Raw genomic sequence first — 13,183 nt, 5'->3', positions numbered from 1 at the left:
ATAGAACATAGAAAAACAATGGAATAGTTTGCCTAATAATGATCAATAGACCCCATCAGATGTCTTCTGTGTTGTCATGTGACAGATCTACAGAAGTCATCATTTTATTCATTTTCCCTTATGAACCAGCAGAACAATGGAAATAAACAACACAGATGTGAACAGAGCCATACTAATATTCCTCGTATGGCTGACATGCTTGTTGTAAAACTTGTACAACTTGTAATTCTGTAGATGGCCATCATATTTGACACTTTTGATATCTCCTGGTAGTTTAACCCCTTAATGACGTAGCCAGTTTAAAGCTTAAAGCTCAGACCCATTTTGTGTATTCTGACATGCGTCGCTTTATATGGTTATAACTTTTGAGCTCTGTTACTTATCAAAGTGATTTTGAGATTCTTTTTTCCTCACATGTTGCGCTTCATTTTAGGGGTAAATTTTGGCTGAAAAGTTTTACATTTATTTACAAAAAGAGAGAAAAAATGATGTGAAATTTGCCATTCGAAATTCGCAAATCATCGCATTTCCCATATGTCTACTTTACATTATCTTGATTTTTGAAATGTCTGGATAATTTACTTTGATGTCATGCAGCTTACACATCGAATATCGGTTTTCCGTATTTTCAGAATCTACTATTTTGGCGATAATAACTGTTTTGAATGAAATTTTAAATATTTAGCAGTATAAACATCATATATAATCAACACATTTTCAAATCTGCACCCCTCAAACTATCAGAAACAACTTTTAGGAAGATTGTTAACCCCTTGAGATCTTCATAAATCTAGAATGGTCAAATTTTGACGGTTATATGTTCATTGAGCCCTAAAATGATGAAAAGAGAAAACCCATCTTAAAGTTTGTTCTACAATTTCCCCCAAGTACAGAGACCCCCCCACATGTGGCCATTACTTGTTTTATGGGTGCACAGTGAGGCGCAGAAGGGAAGGAGTGCCCTGCAGCTGCCAGGATTTTAGTTTTCTCATTGGCCCCTTTTGTAGGCTATACAATTTTAGCTTATTTTTTTGCGGGATGAGATGCTTTTTCCAGTGTTACCATTTTGGGGTGTGTATGCCCCTATTGTTGAAAATGAACTTTGAGGGCAGGAGTAGATTTTTTGTGGTGTTCACCTTATAGCCTTATTATCTTTATTCTATGGGTCAATACGTTTACGGGAATACCATACTTGAATATTTTTTCTAAATTTGCCAAATATTAGTAAAAAAAAACCTAATGAGGGGAAAGATCATTATTGCATTGCCGTCTTCCAAGAAGGATACCATTTTTACTTTTTTGGCTATGGAGCTGGTTCATGGCTTGTTTTTTTTTGCAGGACATATTGTACTTTGCAACAGTATTATTCTGGAGTATATATTTTTTTTTTATCACTTTTTATGGGATTAAATAGGTATAACTCATAATTTTTGGTGGGCCTTTAACAGTTTTTTTTACGGCGTTCATCGTGCGGGTTCAAGAATTATTTACTTTTACTCTACGGGTAGTTACAGACGCAGTGATACTATATATATATATGTGGGGTTTGTGTTATGATTTATGTCTCTTTATATGGACATTTTTATCATCTGATTGCTTGTTCATGATTATACTCTGCAATACCGATGTATTGCAGGGTATTAGCTGTGTCAGCCTATGCACATGCCTCATAGATGCCATCTTACAGGCACTGCCTCCAGGTAGCCCTGGGGTCCTGATCGGACCTCAGGGCTGCCATAGGATCAATTGACGCCCCCACCAGAAGACAGCACGCGCAGGGCGGGGGATTGCGATTGTGGGGGAAAGACCCCTGGCAGGCGAGTTAAGTGCCGTGGTCGTGCTGACCGCAGCATTTAATGGGTTAAACACCTGCGATCGGAGCCCACTCGGACCGCAGTTGCTACACTGGGATGTCAGCTACTGGCTGCAGCTGACATTCATTGTACCCCGATGCGCTCAGTGGCGTATATATCCAACACTCTGAGCTGATGCCGGCTCAGTTCGAGCTCAGAACCGAGCCAGCATCAGCTCAGAGTCGGCTATATCCATCGCTGAACGCAGTGATTTAGCGCTCAGCGGCAGATATATCTGCTGCGGAGCGGGAAGGGGTTAAAGGAAATTGATGCAATGTTTTCAAAAAATAAAAAGCAGGTCCACACTGCCCTCCAGTGGCAGTTTCAATTCTTTCTGTGCTGGAAAAAAATGCCCAAACAGCGCCTGATGGTTTGGAAAGCACATACATGAGTTGCTACAGAAGGGTGTTGATTCTGAGCAAAAGCAGCAACGCAAATGAGACTGCATATATATGTTTCCATTTTAAGATTCATTCTACAATTCAGTCTTGCTGTATTTTTTTTATTGTCCTTCGTGAATCAATCTCTGACTTTCCATATGTAACCTTAAGTATTCTCCTATGGTCCTCTAGGACATGTTTATGTTTTCTTACTGTCCAGATATATGCATTTTCTATTCAGACTGACCTCATATACTTGACTTTTTAGTTAAAAGGATTGTCAGAACCACAGAAGCAAATTTATGGTGTTCATGTTCCGTTGACTGAGTGACAAGGGGAATTTTAGGACCTTGAGTATAGGGGATGAGTGTCATTTTAGGCCATTCACCCATCACAGCTCATTATTCTAGTTTGGCAACTATTCATTTCCAGATTAGAACATACAGTGTACTATTGGCAGCATTCTCACTCATGAAAACACAAAAAACACATAATTGCATCTACATGCATTATTATGAGGTACAAACAAGTTCTTGGTGGTCTTATACGTGCTCTGGGCTGATTGGCTTGTGCTGGAAAAACCTTCCCCAATAGGGTGAATTCAAGAGGGGCTGTCAGCAGTTTCTAGGTAAAAAGCATAAAACAAGGAGCTGGATGCAGTCACAGTGTGAATGGCTTGTTTGCCTGCTACTGCTGTGTTTGTTGGTATTTTCTGGTTTCCTGAAATTTTTGGAGAACAGGAGGCTGGCTGCATAGAATTGGCCTGAAATACAGGTTATTAAGTGCATGCTGTCTGTCATTTGTTTAAAAATTAAAGAAATTTGAAATTTGCATGGTATAAAAAGCCTGTCAGTGGCATGAAACTGAACTGCAAGGTCGGAGATTTCTGACCTCTCAAGACAATGCCTGGGCACCAAGTAGTATCCATAATATTATCTGGCAATGCTACACGAGACCTTTTATGGAAAGAAAACAGCCATGATTTAGCTAAAAGGTGCCCCCTTTAAAAGAGGCATGTCTGAATGTAGCATCAACTCCCCCTGGTGGTCAATTAGTAGAATGTACAGTATCAAATTCAAACAAACATGTCTTGCTTGTGTAACGCAGAAATAGTCGTTTTGGGGTCAGTCTGGATTGGGCCCAGTAGCTACAACAATGGACTTACTGCACAGTTTATCTGTACTGGGGCAGAAATCATTTAGCCCAGACCAGATGCTACCAACGGTTGTTTTGGATCATTATATCAGTGCTCTTCCTGTGTACTGCACTGTTTTGATCAAGGAGACTAACAGAATGCTGACAACTTAGTAAATCTTGTGGATATTTTCTTCCCTATGGAATCCCAATATTCAGCCCAAACCCAGAGATGTTTGTTACTCCTGGGGAGAGCAGAGATATTGTCTGTGTTAGCATCATCCTCGGTTTGTGGTGTGCAATTAAGAAGATGCTGATTTTATCTCTGTACTTTATTGTATTTGTTTGTGTAAACATGGCTTGCTGGCTGTTTAGGAAATGATTGCATCACACCCATCACACCCTTCTCCTCCTGAAGTCTACTTTGATCCAGCAATGGATAACTGTTGTGACTGACATAGCTCCACTCCAAATAGTCTGGAACAGGGGCTATTAGTTGTTGCACTTACATTCAGTCCACTGTAAATTATAGTTTATCTTGACCTGCTCCTTTGTTGTGAGACTCTGCTGCATTTCTGGTAATTCAGTCTTAGCTACTGTATTGGCTACTCCTCTGCTTTTGTGATTTTGTACTTCATTGCTATCTCTCTTGTCATCTAGCTTGTCGACTATTCTTTCCTTTTTTTGTTTGTTCTTTTACATGTTTACATGGACTGCCTTCTAGTTGCCCCAGAGTATTTAGGCTAAGTTGAGGCAAATATGTATGGTGTTACAGGGGCTTTAAAATCAGGGCTCCCTGTCTTGTCTATGTCCCTCTTTACACAAGCTCCATAAGACAAAATTTGGAATATGATTCTAAACCTTGTCCATACCAAATAATCTGCTGGAGATGTCTGTACTATAAATTTTTCAAAATTTTAAGATGTGGGATGTGTGCTAAAACATTTGCCATTGTTAAAAATGTTGCCACTGTCAATCATATGTCATATGTAAACCAGCGAATAATGAAATGCAACCTCAAATGTCGGGGAACCTACTGATGTACATGAAATTTATCTTTCTTTTTGAATCAGATCATTTTGATTGAACTCCAATCAACCAAACTGGGAGGGAATAATAAATCTCTGCTCCCTTACATATATAACACTTACAAACCAAAACAGAAAAATAAAAAAACAAACAAACATTGGAACATTCCCAGTACGTGTGAATCATGCTGTATCCTAAGCACCAATCTTATGTAGCAACACTGGCGTCTTATACGCTTATATCTGGGAGCACGTATGTGCTTCATATGATAAAAATGTAGGCGTTATTACCAGAATGTCTTCCCAATCATGCTCCAGGACAGAACAAATTCCGGCCTTCCCACTTGGATTTAGCTGGGGAGAAGTATTTTTGTGAGTATTTCTCCAACAGTAACTGATGAAATATGGATATGATATATCTATGCTGTATCTATATATGTAAACACCGGATATATCTCAATACCCCTAGTCTCAGCATTAGTCTGTGTTTGCCATACAGTGATACCAGCAGTGACCCAGGAGTCAAAACCCTCAAGCTTACTTATTTCTGGTAATGTGTTATTCCATAGAGCCATGTACTTAGTCCTACCCGACACTCCCCAAAGGGTCTTACCCCTATCCAACAGCTTGTAAAGAAGCTGCAATTTCAGATATCCTCTGCCATCCCTAATTCATAACTGCTGCAAGGGTATATACCATGTTAAGCCCACTGTCACCAACCTGTCTGCATTCCCTTATAGACTGCCCATCTGCCGATCCCTTCATTTGCTGTAACTGAGATGTTATGTGGGGAACTGAAGCCAAATCCTAGGGTGTTTGAAATAAGGGACCAAACCCATCCTATTCATTACAGCAAACAAGTAATCCCACTCAACAGGCTTTGGCTGCATCAAGTGAGAGAATCACTCTGCTACACCCTTCACCTTCTGAAGGGGGTAGCAGATTTACACAAATTTACAGAATTTGAGCGGCCAGGCATGATGCCCATCTGATCCTGATGCACCAGTTCAGTAACTATGTAGAGGCATGTAGAGCTTGACATCTACTGGTAACAATGATATGGCCCAGTATGAGCTTGGATCATATCCTTTTCATCATCGGCTATAACCACTGTGATAGCCTCGATCATAGAGTTAAGAAGTCTACCCGAGTCATACGCCCACCCAAAACCTGCAACAGTCAAGCCAAAAGTATGTCCTTATGAACTTTATAGAAGTCCCCCAGCAGATCTTTCATCCCCAGTGCCTTCTCATTTGCCACCCTTTGTAATGCATCCTCATGCTCCTCCAGAGTAATGGGCCTATCCAAGGATTCCCTCGCCTCCTCTGACAAGCTGGGAGCTGGGACCAAGCCCTTTTTAAAGCATAACTATAAAGTTACTGATAACAATTAGTTTTAGCACAGCTGGAGAGAGCCTTTGACAACAATTCCAACGATACTTGTATCATGCTGCTCAATAATTGTGCGTCTCCCACGTAAGATAAAAATACTGGTCTTCCAGCTTTATTTTTCCATTTTAAAAGCATATATGGTTAAGGCTGAAACAAGAAACATTTTGGAGAAAAAAGAAAATGTGCAAGACCACTGCGACAAGACCGTTTTGATAAAAGTATCTTAATCATGGCTTGGTGTGTGTCACACCTAGCAGGTTTTTAAAAGACGCACGTTTAGAAGCACGTGATGTTAGGACCAATGAACATTGATCGCTAGCTCACACGGCTTCCTGTGGTTCAATTTCTGTGGATCCCGTATCACATTATTATTATAAGTATATCAAAGAGAAACATCTGTACAATGTAATAGTAACAGTATACATGTACTCATGCCTATATTATTGTCAGGAAAGTAGAGAAAAGAAAATGTGCACATGTTATACAACTGAGCATACTGTCAGTAAAAACAAATCACATCTTGTTTTTTGTTTAGACCGTGTGGGATGCGTGTTTTTAAAGTAAAAATCCAAAAGGTTTCTCGATTGAGAAGTTTCCTTCTATGGTCCCCACCACAAAGTGGTTTGGAAACTTTTTCAATTGCACACACTGAGAGGGAACTGGTGTCATTTTTGTGTATCTTACGAAAATGTTTTGATACCGATGAAATATTCACTGCATTTTTATTTGTAATGTTGGACAGATGTCGCCTAATTCTCATTTTCAGTGGATTAACAGTACAACCCATGTATTGAATTCTGCATGTGTTGCATGAAATCAGATACACTACATGTGTTGTGTTACAATCAGGCTCGGACTGGCCTGCCGGGTACCGGTCCCGGTGGGCCCTTATCATAAGTCACCATCTCCTGCCTGTATCTGCTAGCAGACACATTCAGCTGAGGCTGGAGGAGGGGGGTAGCAGGGGGGACTATGACATCCTGCAGGAGGGAGAGACTCTCTGCTCTTCTCACAGCAGCGCTGGGGCAGTGAGTAAGACATTTCCTCCTCCCTGAACTGAGAACCTCAGCCCCTGCGTCACTGCAGGAGAACATGGCCCCTGATTCACTGGAGGAGCAGACAGTGAGCTGTCACTAATTACAGACCAGAGGACGTGGGCCCCCTAATTGTCACAGTGGGCCCCCTTCCTCCTGGTCATTACAGACATCAGGGGCCACCAATCAGCTAGCAGCTGCTGTTGGAGTGTCCTCCCCCTGGCACAGCACAGGCTGCCCTCATGTGCAGGAGCTCAGGATGGATGAGGAGCTGCTGTTCACCCCATGATGGCTTCCAGCACAAGAGAAAGGTATTTCTTACTAAATAAAAGTGCATCACATTACACACACACAGTGCACCTCATTACACCCCTGCAATGTGTACATACATATAGAATAACAGTGGATTCAAGAACTACAACTCCCAGCAGTTGAATGAGATGCTGAAAGTTGTAGTACTTTGACTGTATTAAGCATTGATGTAGAATAAGCAGTGATGTCACACATAGCGCGCTAACTCTGTTTAGAAACGGAATCAAAGTGGGGTGGCTAGATGCATTTCTATGCAAACGCATGCGATCAGTAACCTGCACCCAGTGTCTTGTATTGTGCAAATGCCAGGGCTGAAGGAATCAAAGCGTTACATGTGACCGCAGCCTCAGTATTACCGGCATACCTTGCGTTACGTGTGACCGCAGCCTCAGTATTACCAGCATACCCCGTGTTACATGTGACCGCAGCCTCAGTATTACCAGCATACCCTGTGTTATGTGTGACCGCAGCCTCAGTATTACCAGCATACCCCATGTTACCTGTGACTGCAGCCTCAGTATTACCAGTATACCCCGCGTTACATGTGACTGCAGCCTCAGTATTACCGGCATACCCTGCGTTACATGTGACTGCAGCCTCAGTATTACCAGCATACCCCGTGTTACATGTGACCGCAGCCTCAGTATTACCAGCATACCCAGCGATACGTGTGACCGCAGCCTCAGTATTACCAGCATACCCTGCGTTACGTGTGACCGCAGCCTCAGTATTACCAGCATACCTTGCGTTACGTGTGACCGCAGCCTCAGTATTACCAGCATACCCCGTGTTACATGTGACCGCAGCCTCAGTATTACCAGCATACCCTGTGTTATGTGTGACCGCAGCCTCAGTATTACCAGCATACCCCACGTTACTTGTGACTGCAGCCTCAGTATTACCAGTATACCCCGCGTTACATGTGACTGCAGCCTCAGTATTACCGGCATACCCTGCGTTACATGTGACTGCAGCCTCAGTATTACCAGCATACCCTGCGTTACGTGTGACCGCAGCCTCAGTTTTACCAGCATACCCCGCGTTACATGTGACCGCAGCCTCAGTATTACCAGCATACCTTGCGTTACGTGTGACCGCAGCCTCAGTATTACCAGCATACCCCATGTTACATGTGACCGCAGCCTCAGTATTACCAGCATACCCTGTGTTATGTGTGACCGCAGCCTCAGTATTACCAGCATACCCCACGTTACCTGTGACTGCAGCCTCAGTATTACCAGTATACCCCGCGTTACATGTGACTGCAGCCTTAGTATTACCGGCATACCCTGCGTTACGTGTGACCGCAGTCTCAGTATTACCAGCATATCCAGCGTTACGTGTGACTGCAGCCTCAGTATTACCAGCATACCCCGTGTTACATGTGACCGCAGCCTCAGTATTACCAGCATACCTTGCGTTACGTGTGACCGCAGCCTCAGTATTACCAGCATACCCCGTGTTACATGTGACCGCAGCCTCAGTATTACCAGCATACCCTGTGTTATGTGTGACCTCAGCCTCAGTATTACCAGCATACCCCACGTTACCTGTGACTGCAGCCTCAGTATTACCAGTATACCCCCCGTTACATGTGACTGCAGCCTCAGTATTACCGGCATACCCTGCGTTACATGTGACTGCAGCCTCAGTATTACCAGCATACCCTGCGTTACGTGTGACCGCAGCCTCAGTATTACCAGCATACCCCGCGTTACATGTGACCGCAGCCTCAGTATTACCAGCATACCCAGTGTTACGTGTGACCGCAGCCTCAGTATTACCAGCATACCCTGCGTTACGTGTGACCGCAGCCTCAGTATTACCAGCATACCCCGCGTTACATGTGACCGCAGCCTCAGTATTACCAGCATACCCAGCGTTACGTGTGACCGCAGCCTCAGTAGTACCAGCATACCCCACGTTACGTGTGACCGCAGCCTCAGTTTTACCAACAACCCCCCACCACCACCCGTCATGGTGTCCAAATTGCAGATTCATCACCATTTCAATGCACACAAACATTTGAATGAAAAGTGATGAAAAGGGATAGGGCTTAACTTACTGATCAGTGGGGTCTCAGTGCTGAGACCCCGCAGATTAAGAAATACAAGACAACGGCGCTGATTGCCGATCACATCTGTTTCTATACAAACAAATACCATACCAAGTCCTACCTGCTGTAGTTTTGTGAAAAAACAGCAAACAGGGTTTTCAAAATAATTCAGGCATGCCCCGTGCCCAACCTACACCCCTTCACGCCCACATGTCATGGATGTGGCATAGTTGCTTTTATAATCGCAAATTCTTTATACACCCCGCCGGTGTGTATGAAGAGGACTCAGCCTGTGAACCTTCTTCATATACAGGCAGTCCCTGGGTTATTTGAAAGATCGGTTCCTTAACTTTGTGCTTAATTGTCCCAGTGACAATTCATTTTCATTTTTTGCTGTAATGAAACAAAGGATTATCAATAAATCTTCATTACAGACACTTTACAGCTGATTATTGCAGTCTGGGACTATAGTAACATCCAGAGAGGTCACCAGAGGTCGCAGGGGGCAGATGGGTCCGTCTGTAACTAGGGGTTGTGTGTAAGTCGGGTGTCCTTAATTAGGGGACTGCCTGTACCTGAAACCTGTTAAGGACATACATGTACCATGTGCAGTCCTTAAAGGACATCTATAACCAGATCAAGGATTGTAAACCAAGCACACGGACATACGGTGTGTGCCCCCATGGCAGTTTCTGGCCTTCTTTTAGCTTCTTATTCCCTTTTTTCTTTTTTTAAATTATGCAACTGAGCCTGAAGGGCTCAGGCTCCATAGGAGTTAATGGAACCTGAAGCCCCTTATACTAATTTGCATAATTTTCAAGCCCTTTTTTCTTAAAAAGAAGGGCACAGCAACCTTAAAGAACAGCAGATCCTGCCAGAGGGAGCACACCCCAGTATGTCTGTATGTTTGGTTTACAATCCTTGATCTGGTGATAGATGTTAAAGGGATATTCTCGCCTTGGCATTCACATTCAGTTTCATTAATTTGCCATTTATATACATTTCTTCAATTAGATGTTATTAAAAAAATGTACCTGTATGAAGATAATTTCTCATAAATGCAGTGATATGGTCCCTTAGAAAAAAGACTGACTCCGTGGATACGACCACCCCTGCTGGAGGGATTGCACAAAGACACAAAAAGTGTTTGCATATGAAATGTCCAGGAGTTACTGCAGACCCCACAGCCGTCCTGTGGTAATGATTGCAGGTGGTCAGGCAGTGGTTAATAGCGCATGTCTAGCCACTGCTGCCAAAATATGAGGTGGTCGTATCCGAGGAAGCTATTTCGTTTCTAAGGGACAACATGGTTGCATTTATGAGAAATTATCTTCACACAGGAACATTTTTTTAATAACATCCAATTGAAGAAATGTTTACTTATGGCAAATGAATTCAATTAAATGTAATTGCCCAGATGGGAAAACCCCTTTAAATACTGATTCCAAGAAGTTAAAGGGGTTATCCGAGTTTAGACATAATTTAGGGCAGTGCTGGGGTGGGCTATTTAAAAATAATAAACGTGTACTTACCTCGTCCGCTACTGATGTATCGTGCTGCGGTCCATCTGATCTGTGTGCCGGTTTGATTACAAGGGCGCACAGGGGCCTTCCGGCCGGCCAGAAGGTCCCATCCGACACCATCTCTCAGCGCTTACAACGCTGAGAGATGGAGACGGATGGGAGGAGCCGGCCACATCGGAAGCTCCCTGTGCGCGGCTTCTGTGCCCCTGTAAACAAACAGGGGCACGGATTAAACAGACCGCGGCACGGGACATCAGCAGCGCCGGAGGAGGTAAGTACACCTTTATTATTTTTTAATAGCCTGCCCCAGTACTGCCCTAATGTATTAGTTAAGTCGGATAACCCCTTTAAACAGTCCGGCAGATAACAAAAAGGGAGGAGCACATTCCAGAACAAAAGTGTTTCAGTAGAAAGACATATGTGTTCTGGCAAAGCCCCTGCCTTTTGCGGTTTGCAATGCAGTTAAAACCCATCATAAAACAAAAAGTGTGCATGGGGCCTGAGGCTTGTTTTCTACAGGATTCGTCCTCATTCACTTCTATGGGCTCCTGCACATGGCTGTGAATATGTCTGAGCTGCAAATGACAGAGCAGGTCCTAACCATGTTTGTGGTTCAGGCTATTATTATGTACTTACATCCCGATGAGAAGCAACCTTCATACAACATTCCATGGGACCATTGTTTGCATCCCAAGAGCTGCACAAGTGTAGTGTGCAGGAAGCCTGGGGCTGCGTTCACACATTGGGGCAGATTTATCAAGCTGTCTGAAAGTCAGAATATTCCTAGTTGCTTATGGCAACCAATCACAGCTCAGCTTTCATTTTACCAGTGCTCATGAATATTTTAAAGGGGAGCTGTGATTGGTTGCCATGAGCAACTAGGAATATTCTGACTTTCAGACAGCTTGATAAATCTGCCCCATTATGTTTTTTTTGTTGCAGAAATTTAAAGTTTGTCTGCTGAAAGGCAAAAAGCCTGCATTAAAATGAAAGAGGAACAGATCGTCTTTCCTAAGCTTTGAAAACGCAACAAAAAACGCAATGGGGGTCATTTACTAAGGGCCCGAATCGCGTTTTCCCGACGTGTTACCCGAATATTTCCGATTTGCGCCGATTGTACCTGAATTGCCCCGGGATTGTGTCGCACGCGATCGGATTGTGGCGCATCGGCGCCGGCATGCACGCGACGGAAATCGGGGGGTGTGGCCGAACGAAAACCCGACGTATTCGGAAAAACCGCCGCATTTAAAAACCGAAAAAGTGTCGCTTGGGGAGCGCTTACCTTCACCTGGTCCGAGGTGGTGCATTCCGGCGCGTTGAGATGATTTTCAGCGCAGCAGCGCCACCTGGTGGACGGCGGAGGAACTGCCTTCATGAATCCCGGCCGGACCCGAATCCAGAGCAGAGAACGCGCCGCTGGATCGCGAATGGGCCGGGTAAGTAAATCTGCCCCAATGTGTGAACATGGCCACAGGATGCAGGATATTGGGCGCAGGATCTATGTGGATCGCAGCAGATGTGCATTCTGGCGGACATTCTGGATCGGGGATCGCGACTCGGACGGGTAAGTAAAGGTGCCCCTATGTGTTTGAAAAAACTATGGAACTATTAGTATTTTTAATTTTTTGCTTTATTTTGTTTCAGATAACCATATATTAAATTGTCCCTTGGAATTTTTGACACTATTTTATCTGCCCTGTCCAGCATCAAAGTTTATCAAAGAGGTTTTTTTTTTTTTTGAAACACATCTTGATCGGTGCAGTTTCTTTTATAATGAACTAGCTCACCCACTGGTATGTTTTTAATTACATGTTTGAGATTACAAGAATCTGCTCCCAAAATAGTTAGTAGCTGTGAGTTTGACATATGGACTAATCCATATTTTTTGGTGTCCCTCAAGTGTAATATCTAAATAGTTAATTTTGGTTTTTTTCAAGGGTTGAGGTGAATTTTAAGTTAATTTTGTTACTATTCAGATACTGTAAAAAATCTGTTGCTTCTGCCTCAGTTCCCCCCCCCCCACCAGAAGGAGGTTGTCTATAAAATGACCATACCATCTGATGGCAGAAAATAACATAAGTTCTTCTAATTTGGCCATATAAATGTTCTCCAAAGGCTCAGCACCTTTGGAGAAAAAATCTCCATCAAATTCAAAATAATTGTATTTTTATTTATAATAGTATTTGTATTGCAATATCATGTACTAGTGAGGGATATAATCCTACTACTTCACACGTGAGCCAAAAATCCTTTTCATTATTTCAAGTCTTGTCATCCAAGAGGCTGATGACGTGTTTTGAGAAAGAAATGCGGGAGTGCAGTGAACAATGGCTGCAAATGGACATCCACCCACACTCCCAAATGTTCGTTAATAGACCCGATACCTGCAACCAGCATATACCCATTCAGAACCAGATAAATTTGATCTTTATGGTACTGAGTTTTCTTTCAGTGCCAGAAGATCTTGCTCTA

The 13,183-nt window shown here is 43.2% G+C and overlaps 1 protein-coding gene across 1 annotated transcript in view; it reads left to right on the top strand.

The window, feature by feature from the left end:
* Nucleotides 1-7,111: 7,111 nt before the first annotated feature.
* CIPC (CLOCK interacting pacemaker) overlaps nucleotides 7,112-13,183 on the top strand; it is a 49,347-nt gene continuing 43,275 nt past the window's right edge. Inside the window, exon 1 of the mRNA XM_072116804.1 lies at nucleotides 7,112-7,131. The gene's annotated coding sequence lies outside the window, so the exon portion shown is untranslated. The remainder of the gene's footprint in view (nucleotides 7,132-13,183) is intronic.

The sequence above is a fragment of the Engystomops pustulosus genome, chromosome 7, assembly GCF_040894005.1.
Source record: "Engystomops pustulosus chromosome 7, aEngPut4.maternal, whole genome shotgun sequence".
NCBI lineage: Eukaryota > Metazoa > Chordata > Amphibia > Anura > Leptodactylidae > Engystomops > Engystomops pustulosus.
Note: the sequence above shows the minus strand (reverse complement) of the source record. Positions and strands in the feature narration are given on the sequence as shown.